Source organism: Grampus griseus, assembly GCF_964374135.1.
Source record: "Grampus griseus genome assembly, chromosome: 1".
In the NCBI taxonomy this organism is placed as follows: domain Eukaryota; kingdom Metazoa; phylum Chordata; class Mammalia; order Artiodactyla; family Delphinidae; genus Grampus; species Grampus griseus.
In genome coordinates, this window is record NC_139017.1 from 122,732,762 (window position 1) to 122,755,810 (window position 23,049).

Consider the following 23,049-nt stretch of genomic DNA (forward strand, 5'->3'; position numbering starts at 1 on the left):
AAATTATGATATATTTCTAGAAACATGGGAAAATCTTCAGTTATACTGCAATTGGTGTCCCACTATATAGAGTGAGAAAATTACTGTATTTTTGTTAACTTTCTGGTAACTGCAAGAATTAAGTCAAGTCTTTATGGAAATTGCCCCCCCAAAAAATGTAATTATAAAATTACTAATTGAGTAACTGATTGTAAATTCTAATTTTTTCTAGTATTCTACGAATTAAAAAAAATTTTAATACTATGTTGCTGGGCATCAAAAGAGGCATTTTGTAGTGCTTGATTAACTATCTGATACACAGTAGACATTCAATAAATGTATTTTTTTAAATGAAAGATAAAGAAGATATTCCTGACTTTTCTTTATTATCTACCTCCATGTAAGACAAAGTTGTGTTTTCCCCTGTTACCATAATATAATACCTGAAATTTAAAATATTCTATCTGATTTTAACCACTAACCCCACCTTAAAATAATCTGAATCTTTAAATTTAAATCAGTACAATTTAAATGAGTACAATTTACCCAGATCCACTATATTTTTATTGAACACCGAACATGCAGAAAATACCGCAGGTCTGTAACAGTGAGCCACTGGCCCCAGAGAGCTTATAAAATAAAAGGGACAGCACATACATTAATAGTTATAAGACAAGGGAAAACATAAGCATCATAAGCATCGGAAGACAGGGGAATATACAATTGTGAACCAGGGTGTCAAGGAAGAGGTAACGTTTGAGATAAACTGTGGAAAAAAAGTAACAAGTCTTTGACAGATGACATTAGAGAAATAGGGTATCCCAAGCAAAGTAAACACGGTGTACTTTTTTAGGTCTTTCAGGGAGTTACCACTAACCCAGTTTTACTGGATCAACGGGTCAATGTAAAAATAAAGTACAAGAGCGTCCTGAAAGTTTATGCTCAGCGTGGAGTGGAGGCGCTATACTTATTTTAATAGGTAATGGAATGGCATTTAAGGTTTGTACCTGTCAGTGTCTGAAGCAAATAGCACATTCAAATAGGATCAGTGGGTGGATGAAGACACGATTTACAAAAGGTGTGGGCTGTGTAAGGGACATCAATAAGAGATGGTGGACCACATCCTGCCAGCAACAGTGGGAAGGGTTGCCACCACCAGTCCTAAAAGTCGAAGTAGAAGGAGATTTTATTGGAACCTGCAGAAAGAAGCAACAAATTGTAAGAGCGCATCTCCTGACATGAGGCAAGACCTTTTGTGGAGGAGGACAGGCAACCTACGGCTGAGCAAGGAGAACCAGGGGAATAAGTACCCAAACTAACTCTCTGCTTGCTCCTTCCAGCCTCCTGCAAGCGCCCCCTGTTGGCTAAACTCAGTTGGAAGCCGGAAGGCAAGGGAGACCATTGATACAGTCCATATAGACCTTCTTCCCAGGGCACAGAACAGGACAGAGAAAGGAATGGAATAGATTTGGAGGGGCAAAAGGAAAATATAAAACACAAGGCTTTTGAGCAAAAGAGAGATACCTCCTAGAAAAATTGATCCAACGGGTATAGAGAGAATCAAGAGACGTATAGATGAAGAAACTAAGAATACAGTAGAGAAGACTGTAAAGGTCAGAAACAGGGCCATGGCAGTGGAAAAAGAAGTAAAAATTTGCCTGTGAGAGCTTTTGAGGGTACAAGTCGGTTCTTGGAATAGTGCCAGGCATGAATGCAATGTGGCTTTTGATGGCTTCTGTTGGACAGTTGTGTAACAAAGGGATGAGAACTGCTGCTGGGGTCCTAAAGCACAAACTTAACGCTGTATCCATGGGCAAGTAGGCGCTAAGCAGAATTAGCTGGAAGTTGAAGGGATCCCAGGTATGTTTTTTTCCATGGATGGCTTGCTTGAGGTACAAATTCTGGAGACTTTTTATATAAAGTTGTGAAGAGAGGTGTTGGCTACAAGGCAATGAACAAGGAGTTTTAAGCAAAGGCAGATGTTCTGTTATCCTGAAGATTTCAAGGACATTTATGACAGCAGTCATGCATCTTAACAGTTGACAGACAGCTGGATGGATCCTCATGGAATAGAAAACCAAACAACTTTCAATTTTATTAAATATTTATAAACCAAAAAAAATTTTTTTTTGCCTGTGAGAAACATGACAGTGATAAATCGTGGGGCTTCTAACAGATTAGAAGGAGGGGAAAAGGAAAATTAGAAGTCCAAAATTTTGAACCTTGGTTCCTGGGAGAACAAGGCCGTTATTAGAAACATAAAAATTAAGTGCTGGATTTTAGAGTAAAATGCATAAAGTTCCTAATTGCTGCTCACAGGAATGGGGAGACCTGGAGAATGTGAGCTATGAGGGGTGTCATAGAGGTCAGCACAATCCAGAACAGGGTTCTACCCTAGGTCACAGCAAAAAGCACAGCAAGAGAAAGAGTCCAGATCAATTTGGGGCCCCAAACTGATCTGGACTTTATTTAATGCACCCTATACCCTTCCTGAAAAATCTGCTTTAAAAAATAATACTGCTGAACCATCTCCCCACAAAATATCATCCAAAATAACATGCAAATGGGTAAGTCATAGGGGAGGACAGATGGGAAGTGTTGAGCATAGACTGCAAACCAAACAACTGTAGTAACTGTGGTTCCAAAACAGACTGCAGAGTCGTAATTCTTGAAAGAAAGACTGCATGAAGTAAAAATAGTCATTTGGCAATAAAACATATAAAAATCCAATCAAAGCATGGGGTAGGAGAAGGAAGTGGGAAGAAGTGTCAGTGTCAGCAATTGAAACAGTGTGGTAGTGTGGTAGCACTAAAGGACAGATGAAGAGAAAAGAATGATGCACCTGGACCAGATACAGGTGCATATAGGAATTAATACGCGATACACATGTATTTAAAACTAGAGGAGAAGTAAAATTAGGAATTAGCATGTGATACGCACATATTTAAAATTAAAGGGGGATAAATATGTATTTTAAATTCCCAATTTAATTTGCTTGGGGACAATTAACTAATCTTTTGGAAAATATTAACACGATTTGGTATCATTTAGGAATGACTTCATCTGCAAATAGCAGAAGCCCCAACTTACAGCTGCTTAAATAAATTCTGGCTTGCCCTAAAGAACTCTGGGGATAACAGTTCAGGACTGACGACAGCTCAGTGGTGTCATTAAAGACCCAGGTTGTTTCTCTTTTCATGCCACCATCATTACTCAGCAGGCTATTGTTCTCATCCTTATCACCTCAGGATAAAGATGGCTGGGCACCCCATGACCTCGGGCCTGTGTTCTAGGCATGAAGAAAGGAAAAAGGCAGAGGGCATAATGGGCAAACCAGTCACACATTCACCAAACTATAACAGTGGTGGCATCTGTAACCAGATTATTTTTATCTCTAGCTTTTTGTGTGATCTGAATTTTTCCAAAGATTGTATATTGAATTTTGTCAGAAATAAAATTATGAACCTATTTCCATTTTGCAGAAAGACTAGTCAAGGAAATCATAAGTCTCTTTCAAAATCAGTAAGCCTCCATTTCTCTGTGATTCTCAGTATCATCTTAAGTTTTATTTTTAGCACAGACCACTTACTAGATTTCTTCTTCTGGAAAATGAGCTGTTCAGAAAACTAACGTTTATGTTCCAAACCCCTGGGAACACAAAAATTATGGGTTATCTTAGTAATAATGCTGAGTCTCTAAGAACTTTATTTAATGCATTTAGGTAAGCTGTGTATTTTCAAGCATCTAATTACAACTACTAAAGATAATTCCCAGCATGATCTTCACAGAAGGAGAATACGGGGGGCCAGAAGAGAAAAATCAACCTACAATAAAAAAAATCAACCTACTATTTTCAGATTTTGCTTAAATATTCTGTTCTACCCTAGAATATTTTCATTTTTTACCATACAGATGAATATAATTTTTAAGAATTCAGTACAATTATAGAGTACCAAAAAGGTTACAGGATTCTGGGAAAAAAAGAAATGTCTGTGCTTGAGTTAGAAATAAATCTTCACTCTCCCCTAAACTTTAAAATAGTTCTTATGATTAAATTATACGATATACTGAAGATATTAAGCAAGTTAATTATTTCGTAATGTGTAGGCTAGACATACTAACATTGGTGGTAGAAAAGCACTTAAAGTGCAAAACAAGAAAATGTTATTTAATTTTGGGTGACAGATTTTTTTTCATTCCTGGTTTTCAAAGAACCCAGAAAAGCAATTTTCCACATGCCATTTTCCAAAGAGGTAATACATAGTCCTTTAATAACCATTCTGGACATCCTCTCAGTTCCTAGGAATGATGAAGAGAACAGGCATCCAACCAGGACAACCTCCAGCCCCTAGTGTGCAGCTCAAAGTCATTCCTTGTAATAGAAAGGGATTGAAAACTGCCATTTTGTTTTCCCTTCATTCTTTTCTCCACTGTGGGATTGTGTCTGATTCATGAAAAAGTGCAATTTGCTACATTAACCAAAGCCAGTTCTGTTATCACTCTAATAATAGTCTGAATCCTAGCCCTCTACTCAAGAGGTCTGTGATATTTAACAAATTATTTAGCATACTTGGCCCTCAGTTTCCTCACCAGTAAAATAGGTGCCGTTGTGAAAATTAAGAAAGATCATGTTTCATTAGCTCTCTGCATATAATAATCAGTTAATATATTATAGCTGTAATGTATATTATATAATATGTTATATAATTAAAATCCTATCCATTTTTCAAGATTCCTACATTCTTGTTCAGCTTTCACAATGAAATCCTCACCCCCATAATGTAGTCTAAGCAATCTGTCCTTGCTATAAGACATTACCTGTATTATTTGAGAATTTAATTTGAGAATTTAATTAGATCCTGTTTTACAAGTCACTTCCTAGTTTTCCCATGTTCTCTCAGGAGGAGACCTTGTCCTACAGGGTCTGATGGCTTGCCTTGATCCTGACCAAAGTAGAATAAGTAAATGCTGCAATCCAACACCCCCTGTGGTCTGGAGTCATTCTGTGCTCTATACTTTGTATAAATGGATGAGCTGCATCCATACAGCTTGCTTCTCCACTAAGCAGGTTTCCTTCTGGTTTAGGCCTCAGTTTCTTTGCATGTAAACCCAAGTGTCCAGATACCAGCATCTTTCCCGGAACCCAGCCTCCTTGGTTTGCATCTCTCATGATCTCCTGCCAGTATTGTCCACCAAAAGGGATGAAGTTATTCCTGCTTCCTATCACCACCCCTCTGTCAGAGGTAAGGATTATGTCAAAAATGTACTGATCGGGCTTCCCTGGGGGTGCAGTGGTTGAGAGTCCGCCTGCCGATGCAGGGGACACGGGTTCGTGCCCTGGTCCGGGAAGATCCCACATGCCGCGGAGCGGCTAGGCCCGTGAGCTATGGCCACTGAACCTGTGCGTCCGGAGCCTGTGCTCCGCAACGGGAGAGGCCACAACAGTGAGAGGTCCGCGTACTGCAAAAAAAAAAAAAAAGTACTGATCACTTATGATCGCAATATATATCCAGCAATACCTATTCAAACTTTCCTTGGTTTCTAAATTCTCTTTGTCATATTCCATCCTCCAAATTGGACCTCCCTTGCTATAGATGCCCTGCGATTTCATCATCATAACCTTTGGGTACTACCTATTTAACTTGCCCGCAAGCACATGTGAGGCCAAGCCCCCAGCCTGACAAGAGATTGTGACCAAAAGTTTTGAGGTTATACAGACCCTTAAGGAGAAGTAACACAGTTTATACTTTATCATAATAAGAAGGCTTTGAGAGTTTTAAAAAGGGAAGTAATGTGATAAGATTTACCTTTTAGGAAGATCGCTCTGAGTGCAGTGTGAAGACATCTGGATGATATCTTTTTATTATAAACATCAAACCAGTTATGAAAGGAAGGAAAAACCTTAAGGGCAGGAAATGTTACAGAGGTAGAATCAACAGAATTTGATTATTTGAATATGTTATAGGGTAAGAAAAACAGAAGAAGTTAAATAAGTTGCTAAGGTCAAACATCACAGGCATGTTTCTTGCCTCATCAACTTGATTGTATATTTTTTGATGGAAGGAACTAGTTCAAATGTTTTTATGCACATTTTGGTGCCTAGTAAATGTGTGTTCAATTAACCAGCAAAGGATCAATAAATCTGAACGTTATCTGTCATAAGCCTTGTCTATAAGGAATTCTCTTATCAAAATCTAGAACCTAGGGGCTTCCCTGGTGGTGCAGTGGTTAAAAATCCGCCTGCCAATGCAGGGGACACGGGTTCAAGCCCTGGTCTCGGAAGATCACACATGCCGCAGAGCAATTAATCCCATGAGCCACAACTACTGAGCCTGCTCTCTAGAGCCCGTGAGCCACAACTACTGAGCCCGTGTGCTACAACTACTGAAACCCACGTGCCTACAGCCCGTGCTCTGCAACAAGAGAAGCCACCGCAATGAGAAGCCTGTGCACCGCAATGAAAGAGTAGCCCCGCTCGCCAAAACTAGAGCACAACAACAAAGACCCAAAGCAGCCAAAAATAAATAAATTTATTTAAAAAAAAATCTAGAACCTAAGCTATTTTAGCCAGTTTTTCCAAGTTTGCATGTAAAGAAACACTGACAAGAATTGCACAGATGCCTAGAAACTAGAATACCAATTCACTCATAGTTTGGAAGGTAAGATGCTGACTTGATCCTTCTCTATGTTATTAATAATCATTAGTTAATTTGGATAGGTACTAATTAAGCTTATCTAATTTAAACCAAACAAATTATCTAAGACATCACAGTCCTCAAAATTTAGTGAGTATCCAAATCACTTGGAAGATTTTTTTAAAATAAGATTGCTAGGCTCAGAGTTTCTGATTCAGTTGGTTAGAGTGGAATCCAAGAAATCACTTTGAGAAACACTGCCTTACAATATTTCCAAAACTTTGATTATAAAAATCACCTACAGTACTTATTAAAAATAAAGATTTCCAAGCCCCACCTCCAATCACCTCTGAATCAGAGGGTTCAGGGAAGGTGTGCAGGGATCTATTTTTTTTTTTTAAGTGCTTCATGGGATTCTTATAATCAGCCAAGTTTGGGAAACGCTGCCTGAGAGCATCCTATGAGGTAGGTACTATTATTATTCTTATTTTACAGAGGGAACAACAGGATTAGCAAGATTTAGTACTAATAAATGACAAAGCTATTAACCCTTCCACTAGAATACTTAAACCATCGTTCATGCTGAAATGTAAAACATTGCTTAAATGGGGGTACTATGAGTACCTTGGTGACAGGGACTTTAATCTTATTTATCTCAGTATCTAAAACCTGGCAAGAAGCACACTGAATGGATGGTGAGAAGCAAACCCTGTAAAATAATTCTATGCCTACATAAAATTTAAAAAACAGAGCAGCTAACAACAAACAGGCAAAAACCCAATCTGTCAAACAACCAATGAAATGAAGGAAGGAAGAATCATATGACCATTTAAATGAATTGACTGGTTGGACGGAGAAAGACAAATACCATATGATAGCACTTATATGTGGAATCTGAAATATGATACAAATGAACTTATTTACAAAACAGAAACAGACTCACAGACACAGAAAACAAACTTATGTTTACCAAAGAGGGAAGGGGGTAGAGCAGGGATAAATTAGGAGTTTGGGATTAGCAGATACAAACTATATAAAACAGATAAACAACAAGGTCTTACTGTATAGCACAGGGAACTATATTCAATATCCTATAATAAACCATAATGAAAAAGAATATTAAAAAGAATATATATATATTCATATATATTCATATATATATTCATATATATATTCACATATATTCATATATATATATATATCACTGAACCACTTTGCTGGACACCAGAAACTAACACAACATTGTAAATCGACTATACTTCAATTTTAAAAATTGTAAAAATAAAATAAATAAACCAACTAGAAGATTAAATCAAAGTTCTCAACCCAGTAACTCTTGGTAGCAGGAAAAAGAAAAAAAGATATTGACTTTGATGCCAGAAAAGATATTTTACTAAATATTCTATAACTGGTTTGATATTTACAATAAAAAATATTATCCCAATGTTAAAAGCTTAAAAGTGTCTTATAAATTGTTTTACTAGATTATTCCAGGATTTTCAGAAAATGAAATATCATTGTTTGCAGAAGAGTTATTACACATGCAAACTGTTCTTAAAAATGTTTTCTCTAAATGTTCCACAATTAGATTGAATGACTTTTTAAGTATACAGTATTTAAAATTTATGATTGTAAACATATGTATATAATAATAGCTAACATTTACAAGCGCTCTGTACCTTTTAACACATTTGATCCTCACAACAAACGTTTGAGGTAGGTACTATTATTTTCATCATTTACAGATAAGGAATTTAGGCCCAGCGTTCCCTTAGCCAGCAGGTGGAGGAGCTAGGCAATCAACCCAGGTGTCTTAACCACAATGTTACGCCGTCTCCCATATTTTGAATAAAAAAGAGACATCCTCATTTCACTTACTTATTTGAATCAGCTTCTGCAGTTGTTATTATTTGCAATAACAGAAGCAAATTCTAGATGGAATGGGGACAATAAGGAAGAAATAATAAATTGAAGAATGATCTCCCAAAGGAAGAGGTGCTTAATTGGGGCCATGCCTAAGCAGACAAAGAAGGTATAGATAGTCATTACAGTTACAGGGGAGAGAAAAACGGCTGCTCATTACTTTTCAAAGAGCAATTCTACAGGAACAAACAAATTCTGCCAAACCATTTTGAAAATTTTCTTAATACAAAGCTTTCTACACTGCTTTCCTTGAGGATCTACTCCAAGGATCATATTACAGGTAGCCCGATGGATTCTGTTTTGTGGTATTCTGTCCCACATTCACCCTTTGGGTTACAGAATTGCAATGTATCAATAAGTTGAAATCACTGCCTCTCAGAATTGGAGTGGAAATTTGAATGATTCAGATGAATCTGAGAAACTTAAATCTCCAAAACCACTATGCTTCTCTTGCCCGTGAAAACAGACCTTCCTCCCATCTCCCTTCTCCTGCTTGAAGATCCTGAAATGACCCCATTCAGAGGATGTCAGTTCTCCTCAGTTTCTGATTTCCTGACTGAAAACACATGACATAGGCAGAATAACACTTTAATAATAACAACAGTAGTAATAAATTCTGTTAGTTTTACAAGGCTAGGTACACAACACATTCATAATCAATATTTGTTGGATGAAGAATTAGAAGAAGTCTTAGATGAGCCCACTTTGTATCAAACTCCAGATTCTGGTGATGCTTATCATAGCGAGAATCTAATAGGCTCCAAGATTATCTTCCTAAACTTATTTTTCTAAGTCTAATCTGATTAAAGAGAAGATAGTTAAACTAAATTTGTAAATGTAAAATGTCCTTCTTTCTGAACAAAAGTATTCTCCACTTCCTATTAATAAAAATAAGAATGAAAGACAGATTTTCCTAACACAAGAAAAGCCCTAAAGTAAAATTTATTAATTCTACCCCCAAGAGCTTTTTATTTTTTCAAAAAATTTTTTTATTTTTGTCTAAGTAATACATAAATATAATTCAAAAATAAAATGGGATGAAAAGACTCATAAAGAAAAGCAATAATCTTCTGTCTTATCTCTCCTCACATATCCATCTCATTCTCTAAGGGGAAACACTTGCCAAGTCCTTGCACTATTTATTTTGGCGGTTCACATCAAATCTGGAAATAATATCTGCAGGCTGCTATTATTTAATTAGCTATTTTTAATTTTATTTATTCACTACTATAATGTATGGGTATTTAGCTCTCTTGCCATCTCTTCTTCATCTTTCCATCTTTTCTTCACCTTTCTTCCAACACAGTTGTATAAAGTCTCATTTAAATCGTTAACATCTGTTTACACGTTTAGGAATTTGCGAAGCCAAGAAGTTTACAGTGATTATATTTCCTTTCCTGTACAGATTTCCTGAGTTTTTCTTTCCTTCATAAAATTTATTTTTAATAATAATTTTCCTTTTTGTAAGATTCAATAGAGCAGATCCTCTATGAAATTTTTCCAGAGACCTCCTCTTGGAGTCTTCTATTTTCCTAGTGCAAACCAGGCTGTTTCTCAGACTTATTTCATGATTATCATCCTAAGAATTTTCTCAGACTGTACTTCTGGATCCCATTCTTCCTCCTATTAGTTTATTTCTTCATTTTACTAGAGTATATCAAATTTCATTGAGAAATAAAAATTTTGTGGGCAAATAACACTTTTGCATACATAAAAATGCTTTTGATCCACACCTCCGCTTGAATTACAGGATGACTGACCATAGAATACTTAGTTGAAAGTCATCTTTTTCTCAAACTTCTGAAGATTATATCACTGCTATGTCCCTACCATCTCTTAGAACAATTCCTGGCATCTACTTGGCATTCAATAGATATTTGTTGAAAACACGAATGGATGAATGTAATGCTTTTTCAAAACTTTTTAATTCTCTTCTGTTTCCCGCCATATTTCTGTCTTTACTTTTCTCTTTCATTGCTGAAGTCCCCCCACCCCAAATATATAACAATCCTCTTTTGCTTATTCACATGTAAGAAAGAGGCTCTGAAAAGCTGATTGAGGTACTATCCACATGAGTAGTTCTCAAAATATGGTTCTCAGCATCATCTGGGAACCTGTTAAAAAGGCAAGTTACCTGGCTTCATCCCAAACTTAGTGAATCAGAAATTCAAAACATGAGACCTCTGTGTTTTAAGGAAACCTCCAAGTGATCCTACAAGTTTGAGAATCACATAGGTAGGGCCAAGGCTGGCAGCCACTGATTTTGAGTTACTTGGAGGGGAGCGAGCATTTACGTAGGGAGATCATTTCTATGGGACTGTTTAATTTCTTCAGGGAAGAAATCTTGGGTCTCCTGCCCAGAGGATAAATGTCTAACAGCTAGTGTTCTGCTGGATAGTTGAGAGTGGGACAAGATGACCAAAACTTCTCATATGATAAGATGAAAAAAGTGATTCTTAGATCACTAGAACTGCTGTAATTTTTGAACAAAGAGAGCCCTGGTTCCAATTCTCAAAGAGATCTGGCTGTTTTGACCACTAATTAAGTTTTCTGTATCTCCTTTCTTAGACATGTGTACTTACCATAAACTCTCATCACCTGAGGTCACCTGAGTGTGTCTCTGCTCTAGCCAATCTGCAAGAAGCGGACAAACACAGTTTGAAATTACCAATACTTTGCATGATATGCACTCTTTGAATTACTTGCAACTCAAAAAACCAAGCAAGTGTGGTGCAAAAGCTTGGAAAACAGCAAAATTATTCCAGCTCTTCACTTTATAAAGTACATTTCCTATATTTCCCTCCAAGACCACTAGGTGGCACTTTCTGCTCTGTATATAATAACTATTGACGCCTTTCCTTTGGGACACCATTAATGGAGTTCCTTTTGGCATCTCCTCAAGATCTTGCCAGAGAAAGGTTGAACTTTGGCGATTCAGTTAGCCTTTGGGGCACTTAGTTTTGCTGTATTAGTAAAGAGTTGAATAACGCCTTGTAATTGTCCACCACTCAAGTTGCATTTATTTTCACTTTGCCCAGAGGGAAATCTGAATACTAAATTCCAAATTCAACAAAATACAACACAATTTTCTAATCTAGAGTTACAGTAAAATATTACTAACCCGATCACTCTGAGGATATTTTCCCCCTTGCAGTAGGGTCCAATAAAATGAAGTTTAAAAGTTACAGATGGTTCGTGCAAATAAATACTTCAAGACCCCTACAGAGAGCAGTAACAATGATCCTCTGGGTTTTATAGAAATTTTATTCGTACAAGTTTAAATAATATGCACATCAATACCTCATTGATCATCAGAAGATTTCTTATTTGAGAGGATCTCCTAAAGATTTGTCTTCAAATTTTTCCTATGTGTCGAAATTTTACTCATTCTTTAAGAACATCTCCTGGTTCATTGCCTCTGATAAACCTTTACCACAACCTCTCTCTATCCTAAGCTGAATCAGGAGCCCCTCCTCAGTGCTCTGCATTCCACTCACATGGCACTTACCACACTGTCTTAGAATTATCTTTCTGTGAGTTATATCCTCCTTAAAGAGTGAAGCTGTGTCATAATCATTTCTATATCCTATTTTTATGCAGCACATTTCCATAGTGCACAATGGAGGTCTAGTTAGATTTTCATTTGGAAAACAATACAGGTTCTTAATTATTTAATCAGAATCTTTTAAAGTTACTCTTTTTTTTTTTTGCGGTACGTGGCCTCTCACTGTTGTGGCCTCTCCCGTTGCGGAGCACAGGCTCCGGACGCGCAGGCTCAGTGGCCATGGCTCACGGGCCTAGCCGCTCCGCGGCATGTGGGATCCTCCCAGACCGGAGCACGAACCCGTGTCCCCTGCATCGGCAGGCGGACTCTCAACCACTAGCGCCACCAGGGAAGCCCAATCAGAATCTTTTAATGTTCATTCTTTTTCTTAAGTCAGCAATCCAATTAATTTATGAAGTATATTACAAAGTAACACTAGTTAATATAAGGTGGGACTGGGCAAGAAAAGACAAACTTCCTGGAATGGTGGCGATGGCCAGAAACCGACTTGGATTTGTATAAGTGGTGGTTATTTTGTTGCTTCCTGTCCTCTAAGATGTCATGGGGTCTCTTAAAATATATGAGTTTGGTCACTTGAGCTTTTTCCTTAAAACCTCACCTTATGTCACTAATTCATATTTCACTTAAATGACATGTATTTTCATAAGATGAAGCAGGGCAAAACTGTCATGCAGTTGCTACAGTTTTCCAAAAAATTCAACAACAGTTGAAATGTCAGGTGTACAAATTATAGTCACTGGCATACAAATTATCACACAATGGCAGCTTCACAAGGTAAATATTAATGTGCTTCCTTTGAATTTCAGCAGGTTGTCTATGATTGGATTTGAGTATTTTCGGTATTTTTATGGAAATGTATAGAGACATTCTAAGCAGAGGTAATAAAACCTGATCTCAATAGAAAAGAGAAATTTTACAATGAATGATTTTTTTAACATCTCAGAGAATGAACTGTAAACAAAACTGACCAGGTGGTCAAATATGAAGAGAAAATATGATAAATGACCCTATCTATGTCTTGTCAGATGAAAAATGCTGGGCCTGTCTGAAGAGATACTAAAGGAACACAAGACAGTAAACAGCATTCTTGCTCGGCCAGAAAAATCCCAGCTTTCAGTGTATAAAAATGTGTGAAAGTGACCCAGAAAAGATTCTCTCGCTGGAAAGTAGCCCAGCTTTCTGCTTCTTGCGCCAGCTTCCAGGCGGTCTGACAGCAAGACTAGACAAGAACCAGAACCGAACTGGGGAAGAAAGAGAATGAAGAATGTGAGTGATCAGGACTTTACTTCTGTTTATATGAAACCTCCCTTCATCAAGTGCTTCTCAGAAAAAGTAAAACTGCATAAAATAAACTCCTTATTTGGTTTCAATCATATCTTCACTAAGAGGCATAAACAGGCAGATTTAAATGTCATTTTATTTCATTTCCCTGCCTTGTGTTGTTTGGAGGGGATGCAATGGACCATATAATCCTCATTCTGGGATGGATCTTGGTCTCCTAAATGACAGGGACCTCTGTGTCTTTCCATTGTAAGAGTCAGAAAGCCCATAAGCCATAGGTTCAAGTTCAGGTGCTGACATGATTTTGAGACTTGGGCAAGTCATTCTATGAGCTTTGATATCTCCTAAAATAGTAATAATGGGGGAAACTATTCACAGGACTACCACATGAGTCAGAAAAAGTAATACTAATAACAGCCAAAATTTGTAATCTTAGAATAAATATCCAAAGAGTCATTGTTCACTGAGAGTTGGAATTACAGGCTGCACCAACTGCCTTAGTCCAAGAAACTCTTTGACAACAACTTTTCAGAGAACTGGAAAAAATAGGAGAAAAGAAATAAGTTTAATTGGATTCAGTTCTAAGTCTAATTAATGTGCCCAAGAAAAGATAGGCATATTCTGGCAACAAAAGTCACAGAGATCCAGGGTCTTGTCAGGGGGGAATAAGATAAACTGAAGATCTGGACTTTATATTCAAATTGTATGCCATCAGGTGTGCATTCCTAAAACCTGGCTCATAAATTTTCTTCAAAATACCTTAAGCCTCTCCCTCTAGTCACATCCATCTCTCAGGGTGGAAAAAACTTTGTCTTTTGCTTTGGATGTGTCAAAAATAGAACATGTATACCTATTCCTTCAAACTGCAGTGCACTAACACATGTATTGTAATCATGTGGAAAGGCATTTAAATTGTTTTGCTGTTTGTAACATTTTATTTAGTAAACATTTTATTTTGGAAATGTATGTATGTAAACTTTCTCACGTATACCGTTTTGACAATGACAGGAAACATCCCTTCCAGGTCCTCTGTTTTGGAACTAAGCCAATGAAGCAGACAGGAGTAAATCTATTTTCTCCCTCAATATCATCTCACATTTTAATGTAAATAAACAAGTCTGACACTTCAACAGCCAATACAATAAATTCAAACAGTGTGTGTTATTGGTGTGAAAATTCAAGAACTAAAGGGTTAAGCTCTGAAAACTGTCTCTTACCTATTCAGTTTATTTAATCTCTTGCAATGAGCAGAAATAATTCAGTTATTCCTAGTGTCATCTGTCTAAGGATTAATTCAGAGTAGAGCTAAGGACCTTTGCGGCTTGAGCAATTTCTCTCCTCAGTGTGACCTGAGGATACCTCTTTTCCACCATAAGAAATTTCAGGGCTTCCCTGGTGGTGCAGTGGTTGAGAGTCTGCCTGCTGATTCAGGGGACACAGGTTCGTGCCTCTGTCCGGGAAGATCCCACATGCCGCGGAGAGGCTGGTCCCGTGAACCATGGCCGCTGAGCCTGCGCATCCAGAGCCTGTGCTCCGCAACGGGAGAAGTCACAACAATGAGAGGCCCGCGTACCGCAAAAAAGAAGAAAAAAAGAAATTGCAATGCGAGCCACATGAAATATACTAATAACTCCCATCATTTTCAAATGTCCCAAATTTATACCAGCATTCAAAGAACAATTTTATTTTATTTATTTTTTTAAAAATATTTATTTATTTAGGCTGCACCAGGTCTTAGTTGAAGCATGCAGATTCTTAGTCGTGGCATGTATGTGGGATCTAGTTCCCTGACCAGGGATCTAACCAGGGCCCCCTGCATTGGGAGCGCAGAGTCTTACCCACTGGACCACCAGGGACGTCCTGAAAGAGCAATTTTAAATAACAGTTATCCCTTTGCAGAAGGCTATCCTCAAGCACTAGTTCAATTTACTATTGATAGACTTTATGGAAATAGAAATGTCACAAGAAACCTCCTTTCTAACATTAATTTTCATTATTGATGAAAAGTGAGGCATAAAGTACACAATGTTCATTAAAAAACAGCTTGAGTCACACAGAACAGTGCATCACATATTCAGGAAAAATATATTCTTTAACAGATTCCATTAGATGCAATGATCCGAGTTACGTACTGCAATTCTGATAAAGTTATTTGACATTTCAGAATAGAGAATTTCTATAATAGCATGATATTATAGAAATATATTTGGTCTTTGTCCCTGGTTCTTGTCACACAGCCCCTAAAACCCTTGGAACTTTCTAAGTGATAAGAGTGATAGGTATGGCTCTTGTTCTAATGAAGTGACTCTTGGCCCCTAAACAGCTGCAGAAGGGAGGCTGATTGCCAGAAAGACCAAGCCTTGCTTAGAAGCTGAGAACTTTCAGCCTTACCTCCCAACTTCCTGGAAAAGGGGAGGGACTGGAAATTGAGTTATCAGTCTCCAGTGATTTAATCGTGACTGTGTAATGAAATCTCCATAAAAATCCCGGGACAACAGGGTTCAGAGAGCATCCAGGTTGATGAACACATGGAGGTGCTGAGAGAGGGGCCTGTCCAGAGCGGGCAGCCATCCGCCCTCTCCACACCCTGCCCTGTGCATCTCTTCCATTGACTGTTCTGTGTTGTATCCTTTTATAATAAACTCGTAATAGTATGTGCCCTCCTGAGTTCTACGAGCACTTCTAGAAAATTATCAAATCTGAGGAGAGGGTCATGGGAACCCACAATTGATAGCTCGTCAAGTCAGAAGTACAGGTAGCTCAGGACTAGTAAATGGTGTCTAAAGTGGGAACAGTCTTGTGAGATTGAGCCCTTACCTTGTGGGATCTGATATTAACTCCAGTTAGACAGTGTCAGAATTGAATTGTTGGACACCCAGTTGGTGTCCAGAGAGTTGGAGAATTGATTGGTGTGAGAAGAAATACTCCCACACATTTGGTGTCAGAAATGTTATGAGTAAAAATAACAAGTGGTTAAAAAAATAAATAAGTAAAAGGGAAAATAAATTTTTAATATTTTATAACTTAAAAATAAAGTTAGAAATGAAAATTTATGTTCACATGAAACCTATACCCAAATGTTCATAAGAACTTTATTTGTAGTAACAAAATACTAGAAACCCCAATATCCTTCAAAGGACAAATGGTTGAGTAGACTTTGGTACATCCATACAATGGAATACTACTCAGCAATAAAAAAGAATGAACTACATATAGATACATGTGACAACCTAGAAAGTCCTCAAGGGTATTGTGCTGGAAAAAAAAAATATTCAACTTCAAAAGTTGTATTCTGGGACTTCCATGGTGGTCCAGTGGTCCATTGGGTCCATGGGAGACTCCATGCTCCCAATGCCAGGGGCCCGGGTTGGATCCCTGCAGGGAACTAGATCCCACACGCTGTGTGGCATGGCCAAAAAAAAAAAAAGTTGTATTCTGTATGACAGCATTTATCTACATTCTCAAAATAACAAAACTACAGCAATGGAGAGCAGATTAGCAGTTTCTCTGGGGCAGGCATGTGGATAGGGGCTGCAAATCCAAAGATGTAGCATGATTGAGTTCTTTTGTGGTGATGGAATAGTTCTGTATCTTAACTGTGGGGTGGTTTCATGAATCTATACTTGGGATTAAATTGCACAGAACTGCACACACACACAAGAATGCAGGTTAAAAATTGGTGATAGCTAAATAAAGTCTGTACTCTGGTTAACAGAAATGTACCAGTGTCCTGTTTTTGATATTGTACCATAGCAATATATGATGACATCACCGGGGTAAGCTAAGGGGAGGGTACATGAGGCTCTGTATCATTTTGTAACGTCCCATGAGTCTACAATTATATCAAAATACAAAGTTGAAAAAAGTTTTTAAAATAGTTAAAATATTAATATTATTCACATCAACAGAGATTTAAATTTTTATCTTTAGTTTCTTGCTAACATTCTCTTTTAATTTTATTATTTTTTAAGAAAAGAGGGTATTTTTTCCCATGTTACCCCAAGATAGCATATGTAGTTATCTTTCCATGAACTATCTCCAATTTCACTTCATTCTGACATGAAAATAGGATTCAGCATTTCACTGACTCCCCCATTTAAAAAAAATAGTCCGTTTCACAAGGCACTGGTGAGCCATACAGATTTTACTAACATTTTCATATGTGAAACATTGCATAATACACAGCAGTTTTACTAATACACATACACACACATCTCCTCTCAAATCAGTGTTCTCTGCTGTCCTTACTTGCTTACAGCCTCTTTTGTACCATGTGTCTCTTATTACTCTTGCACCCATGGCTGTGGCCTAGGCTTGGTTCAGTATTAAGTCAATACATACAGATAATTTTTGGGTTTTTTTTTCCACAAGAAGTCCAATCATGTGAAATTTATAATTTTGCTAATGCTTAAAAGTTTGTTCAATTTTATTAAAAATTGAACTGCTGGAAGGATAATTTTACATGTTACACAATTTTTAGCCAAATCACTAGTTCTGCTACTTACATTTTTCTGCCTTCCAAAAGCCAGGATTCCCAACACGTGCCCTTGCTTGTAATTTGTGATAACCTGAGAAATGTAAGCCAATCATCTCTCTTGACCAAGTTCTACTTACTTCTCTTTTGCGGAACAGCTCTGCCATATTATGTGCTATCTCAGCCACTTCTGGAATTAAGGTAACCACATTTCCTCTGTCTTATTTCACACATAAAGCAGTTATAACTTGTTGATTTATCCATTTAATTTGACAGGAAATATCAAAGTCATAATCATCACACTTAGCATTATATATCTTGCTGAATGTGTATATTCAGAAAGCTAAAATGATAGAATGTTATTTGTTATGTTACTACCTTAACTTTAAAAAGTGAGTAAAAAGAAATCATGTATTGGAGAAAATAACAACAGTATTTGCTGTACAATGTGGGCTGTGTTAGACACATTGATTTGTTTGTCAAAAATCTCCTGCTTTCTTGAGAAATGTTCTCTCACCTAGGTGGTTACTATAGGAACAGTCATTTTCAGAGCTACTTCATGTTATCTTGTGAAAGCTGATTGTTAGCATCTCTTCCAAATTCACATTCCGTGCTATCACATTGGGAAAATGGCCGTGGTGAGAGTATTTATACCTCAGAGATGGCAATCACTACAGATTGGTCCCTCCAGCCCCCCAAAATCCTCCTTTCGCACCCCTCTGCCCACCTCCCTCACCCCTGCCCTGCTCCAAATCAACACACTACTACATTTGGTACACTGCGGCTCTGGTTTGGGCTATAGTTTATACAGAGGTGGATACCTGACTCCAGCTGAAATCAATCAGTTCTTTTCCTATAACTTGTGAAACTGGAATTGAAAATAAAAGCCAATTTCTCTTCAGTGGCTGAAATAGTAATAAGCAAATCAGGAGATATTGGAGAGAAAGGAAGAATGCTTATTACTATTTAGATCAGAAAACCAAAGACGAAGGGCCTACAAAGAGAGAGAGTATTATAAAATAGATGTACAGAGGTGAGGAGAAATGAGAGATGGTGAGATGATTTAGGGATATATAAGCCCTTCTACTTATTCCTTGAAAACATCTGCATTTCTATCCACAGGTTCCATTAAATACTTCATTTTCATTATAACAAATTATTCTTTGTGCTAATTTAATTTAGATAAGATTTCTGACCTTGGCAATCTAGAAGCTTCCTAATATGTGGAACCTCAAGTATTTGCTGATTTAATCTGAAGACTTCTCAAATCCTCTCATTTAGTATGTATATATTTCAAAAGCATAATTTTCACAATAAGAGTTAAACCTCAAAGTACCTTTTGAAATTAACTTAAAACATACACACACATAACTTGACAGGAAGAGAACAAATGAATTAAATGCTCAGCAGAATTAAATTTGTGTGCCTGCCTTATACCAGGTGATCAATAAATATGAGAATTTCTTCAATTAAGTCCATGTGTAGTGTTAAATGGTGTCATATGGACCAAGCTCTTCACTTAAAAACCAAGGAACAAAAATGTTAGAAAACAAAATAAGAATTTGGGTAGCTGGCTTGGTCATTACAACTTGCACAAATATTCTACTAGCCCATTGAAAATGAATCTGATTAAAGAAATTCAGTAAATAAAAGAAAAGTTCATGTTTTGTCCCAGGATCACCATGCTTGTTTGGATCCTGAAGAGCAAGGGGACGAGCTGAGAGCTGAGTTCTGGTCCCAGCCCTACCTTTTGTCAATTGTATAATCATGAAAAATTGCCTCACCTTTCTAAGCTTCCACTTCCTCATCTGTAAAATGAAGATAATAACAGCATTTATCCACTGGGCTATAAGGAAACGTCAGACAGTTCATGGAAAGCTCTTGGCACAGATTGTAAACAGGCAATAAATACAATCTATCATAATAATGATATCATTACATTATTGTTTCTATTATTATTATTATCATAATGGAGGTTATTATTATTATAATAATAAGGTTTCTTGTAAGAACCTTTAACTAGTCTCCTTAGATCCAGCCTCACCCACTTCAACTACTCAAACCCTCTTAAACACCATTTCCAAGTTAATATTCTCATGATTTTCCTTCAGCCTTTCCTTCACTGTCCAATTCTGAAATCTGTAATGAGTCAAAATTATTCATTGAATAAACTATAATCCCCTAGCCTGGCATCCAACGTCTTCAATGTGTAGTCTTAAACTGCCATTCCGGAATTGTTACTATCAGTCTGTGTACCTTATGTATAGTCCTTCTCTATTTGCCCTTAGTGTCTGTCTGCCTCCATATTTTGCTCATTCTCACCTTTTCATCAGACATGCAACCATCCTCACAACCCCTGATTTACCTGTTGAAATGTTGCCTGTATTAGTTTTCTATTGCTGCCGAAACAAACTATCACAAATGTCATGGTTTAAACACAAATTTATTACCTTATAGTTCTGTAGGTTAGAAGTCTGATACAGTCTCAACTGGGCTAAAATCACAGTGTCGACACAACTGTGTTCTCTTTTGGAGGCTCTAAAGGAAAGTCCACTTTCTTGCCTATTCCATTGTCTAGAAACCTCCTGCGTTCCTTGGCTTGTGGTCCACTTTTTCTGTCTTCAAAGGCAGCAATGTTATATCTCTCTGACTACTTCTATCTCCCATTGTTACATCACTTTCTGACTACACACAGCCTCTTCCCATCTCAAGGTCCCTTAACATTAATCACAACGTCAAATTCCCTTTTGCCAGGTAAGGTAACATATTCACAAGTTCAGGGCATTAAGAAATGGACATCTTTTAGGTGTGTGAAAGTGGGCGCAGCTGGGTGGAGGGGAGCAGAATTATTCTGCCTACCATACTTCCCATTCATTTTTAACCTTGGCATTCTAACATACAGGTAGTGGAATGGTAATTGGCAATTAGGTTTAGAGGGTAATTTCAAACATATTAAATTTATGCATTGGGAGGGTGTGAGGGAGATGCAAGAGGGAGGAGATATGGGGATATATGAATATGTATAGCTGATTCACTTTGTTATAAAGCAGAAACTAACACATCATTGTAAATCAATTATACTGCAATAAAGAATGACCACTCCTAACAAGTATAAAAAAAAAATTTATGCATTTTCTTTGATTCCATGTAACTCCACATGTATGAAATCTATGCCACAGAAATACTTACACATTTATTCATTCAAAAATCCTTATCAAAAGTATATGATACCCCAGGTATTTTTCTAGTTTCTAGGAATAAAGAGAAAGCACTTGGTCTCAAGCCACTAGTGGAAGAAAGCAAAAAAATAAATAAATATGCATTATGCTAAATGGTGATAGATGCTGGTTTTGGTTGATCAGACCAAAATCTTTAGAGTTTTTCTTAATTCCTCTCTTTTCCATACATACATATCTAATTCATCAGCAAATCTTACTGACTCTATCTTCAAAATATGTAAGAATTCAACCACTTTATTGTGCACAAATATGCATCTACAAAAATGTTTCCCAAGATACATCAGGACATTATTACTAGATGAAGAGAGATCAAGTAATGAGTAGGAAACAAAGAAACAAATATCTACTCTGATATCCTATATATCTAACATGTATCTAACACAAACTCTAGCCAAGTAATCAGCAGTTATAACAACACACTGACATATCATGAAGTCTTCACAGCTATCTACCAAATTTTTATTATTGCATAAATATTTTTAAACCCTACCTGAAGATACATTCTACTATGGTGATATCTATTGGATAGAACATTAAGTGGGTAATAAAAAGCAGTATATGGCCATGTACAAACCAATATAAGTAAAAGCTAGAATGATAATGTAGCATTAAGATGGCACCAAAGTAAAATCTCAGATTTCCTGGAACATAGTTGGTGGGCCAGGGGCTATTGTACGCAGATCTATGTCATAACCTCTTCTGTTCAAACAACATAATATTGAAAGTCATAAGAGTGCATAGTCCAGTAAATATGAATTAAATGCAAGTTAATCATATCAAGTGTGCCGTTAAACATATCTGTGTTTGGACTTCCTTGGTGGCACAGTGGTTAAGAATCCGCCTGCCAATGGAGGGGACACGGGTTCGAGCCCTGGTCTAGGAAGATCCCACATGCTGCGGAGCAACTAAGCCCGTGTGCCACAACTACTGAGCCTGTGCTCTAGAGCCCGAGAGCCACAACTACTCCAGCCCGCGTGCCTAGAGCCCGTGCTCCGCAACAACAGAAGCCACCGCAATGAGAAGCTCGTGCACTGCACGAAGAGTAGCCCCAGCTCGCCACAACTAGAGAAAGCACAGCAACAACAAAGACCCAACACAGCCAAAAATAAATTTATTTTAAAAAAATCATTTCTGTGTTTAAAATTGTGCTGTGAATACAGGTCAGAACCACAAGCCACCATTTAGCCTCTGCTAATATGATTTTCTGCCTAAGTGCTTGCTGCTATGATTCAAAACAGTATGTGTCATGAGGTAAAAGCAGGCTCTAATCTTTGGTCTATATTCCAAACAAAAGTGTGTTGACTTTCCTCAGAAGAACATCTTACTTGAAGACTAATGAGAAGAGTAAAAAAAAAAAGAAGCTCTAAAAAAATTTTTTAAAGTCCTTGAATTTGTTTAATGACTAAACTATTATTATTCGGTCTTATTTGACTGTTTTCCTTTGCTTCTGTACTTTCTCACTTCTCTGATTAAACTTATCCTTTGGCTAAAGTTTCTCTGCAGACAAAAGTGGGGGAAGGACCATAGGGTCCTGCTGTGTTTCAGTAGGGTACTTTATTTTAGTATAAGAGCCAGGTAATTAATATCCTTAGTTGACAATTCAAATGGGCTTGAGAGTACAAAATATCTGGAATCTGTATTCTTGATCTTCCTTAATACCCGGATATAATAAGTATTAAGTAGTGGCTGCAAAGCACACCCGGGGCTTATAACAATTACTTGGATAGAAGATGAACTTCCTCTTGACTCAGTAGCTGAGAGTTGTTTACTATAATTTACTTATTTTATTCAAACCCTGTTTTGGCTGCCAATTGTTTGGTGTAAAATTATTTTTCTTTAATGACAATATTGCCAAGTGGATGGATTCAGAAATTTTATTGACCAACACAATTTTAGCTTAAGAGCCAGTTTAAAAAATTGCACAAAGCTAAAGTACAGAATTTAAATGATTAA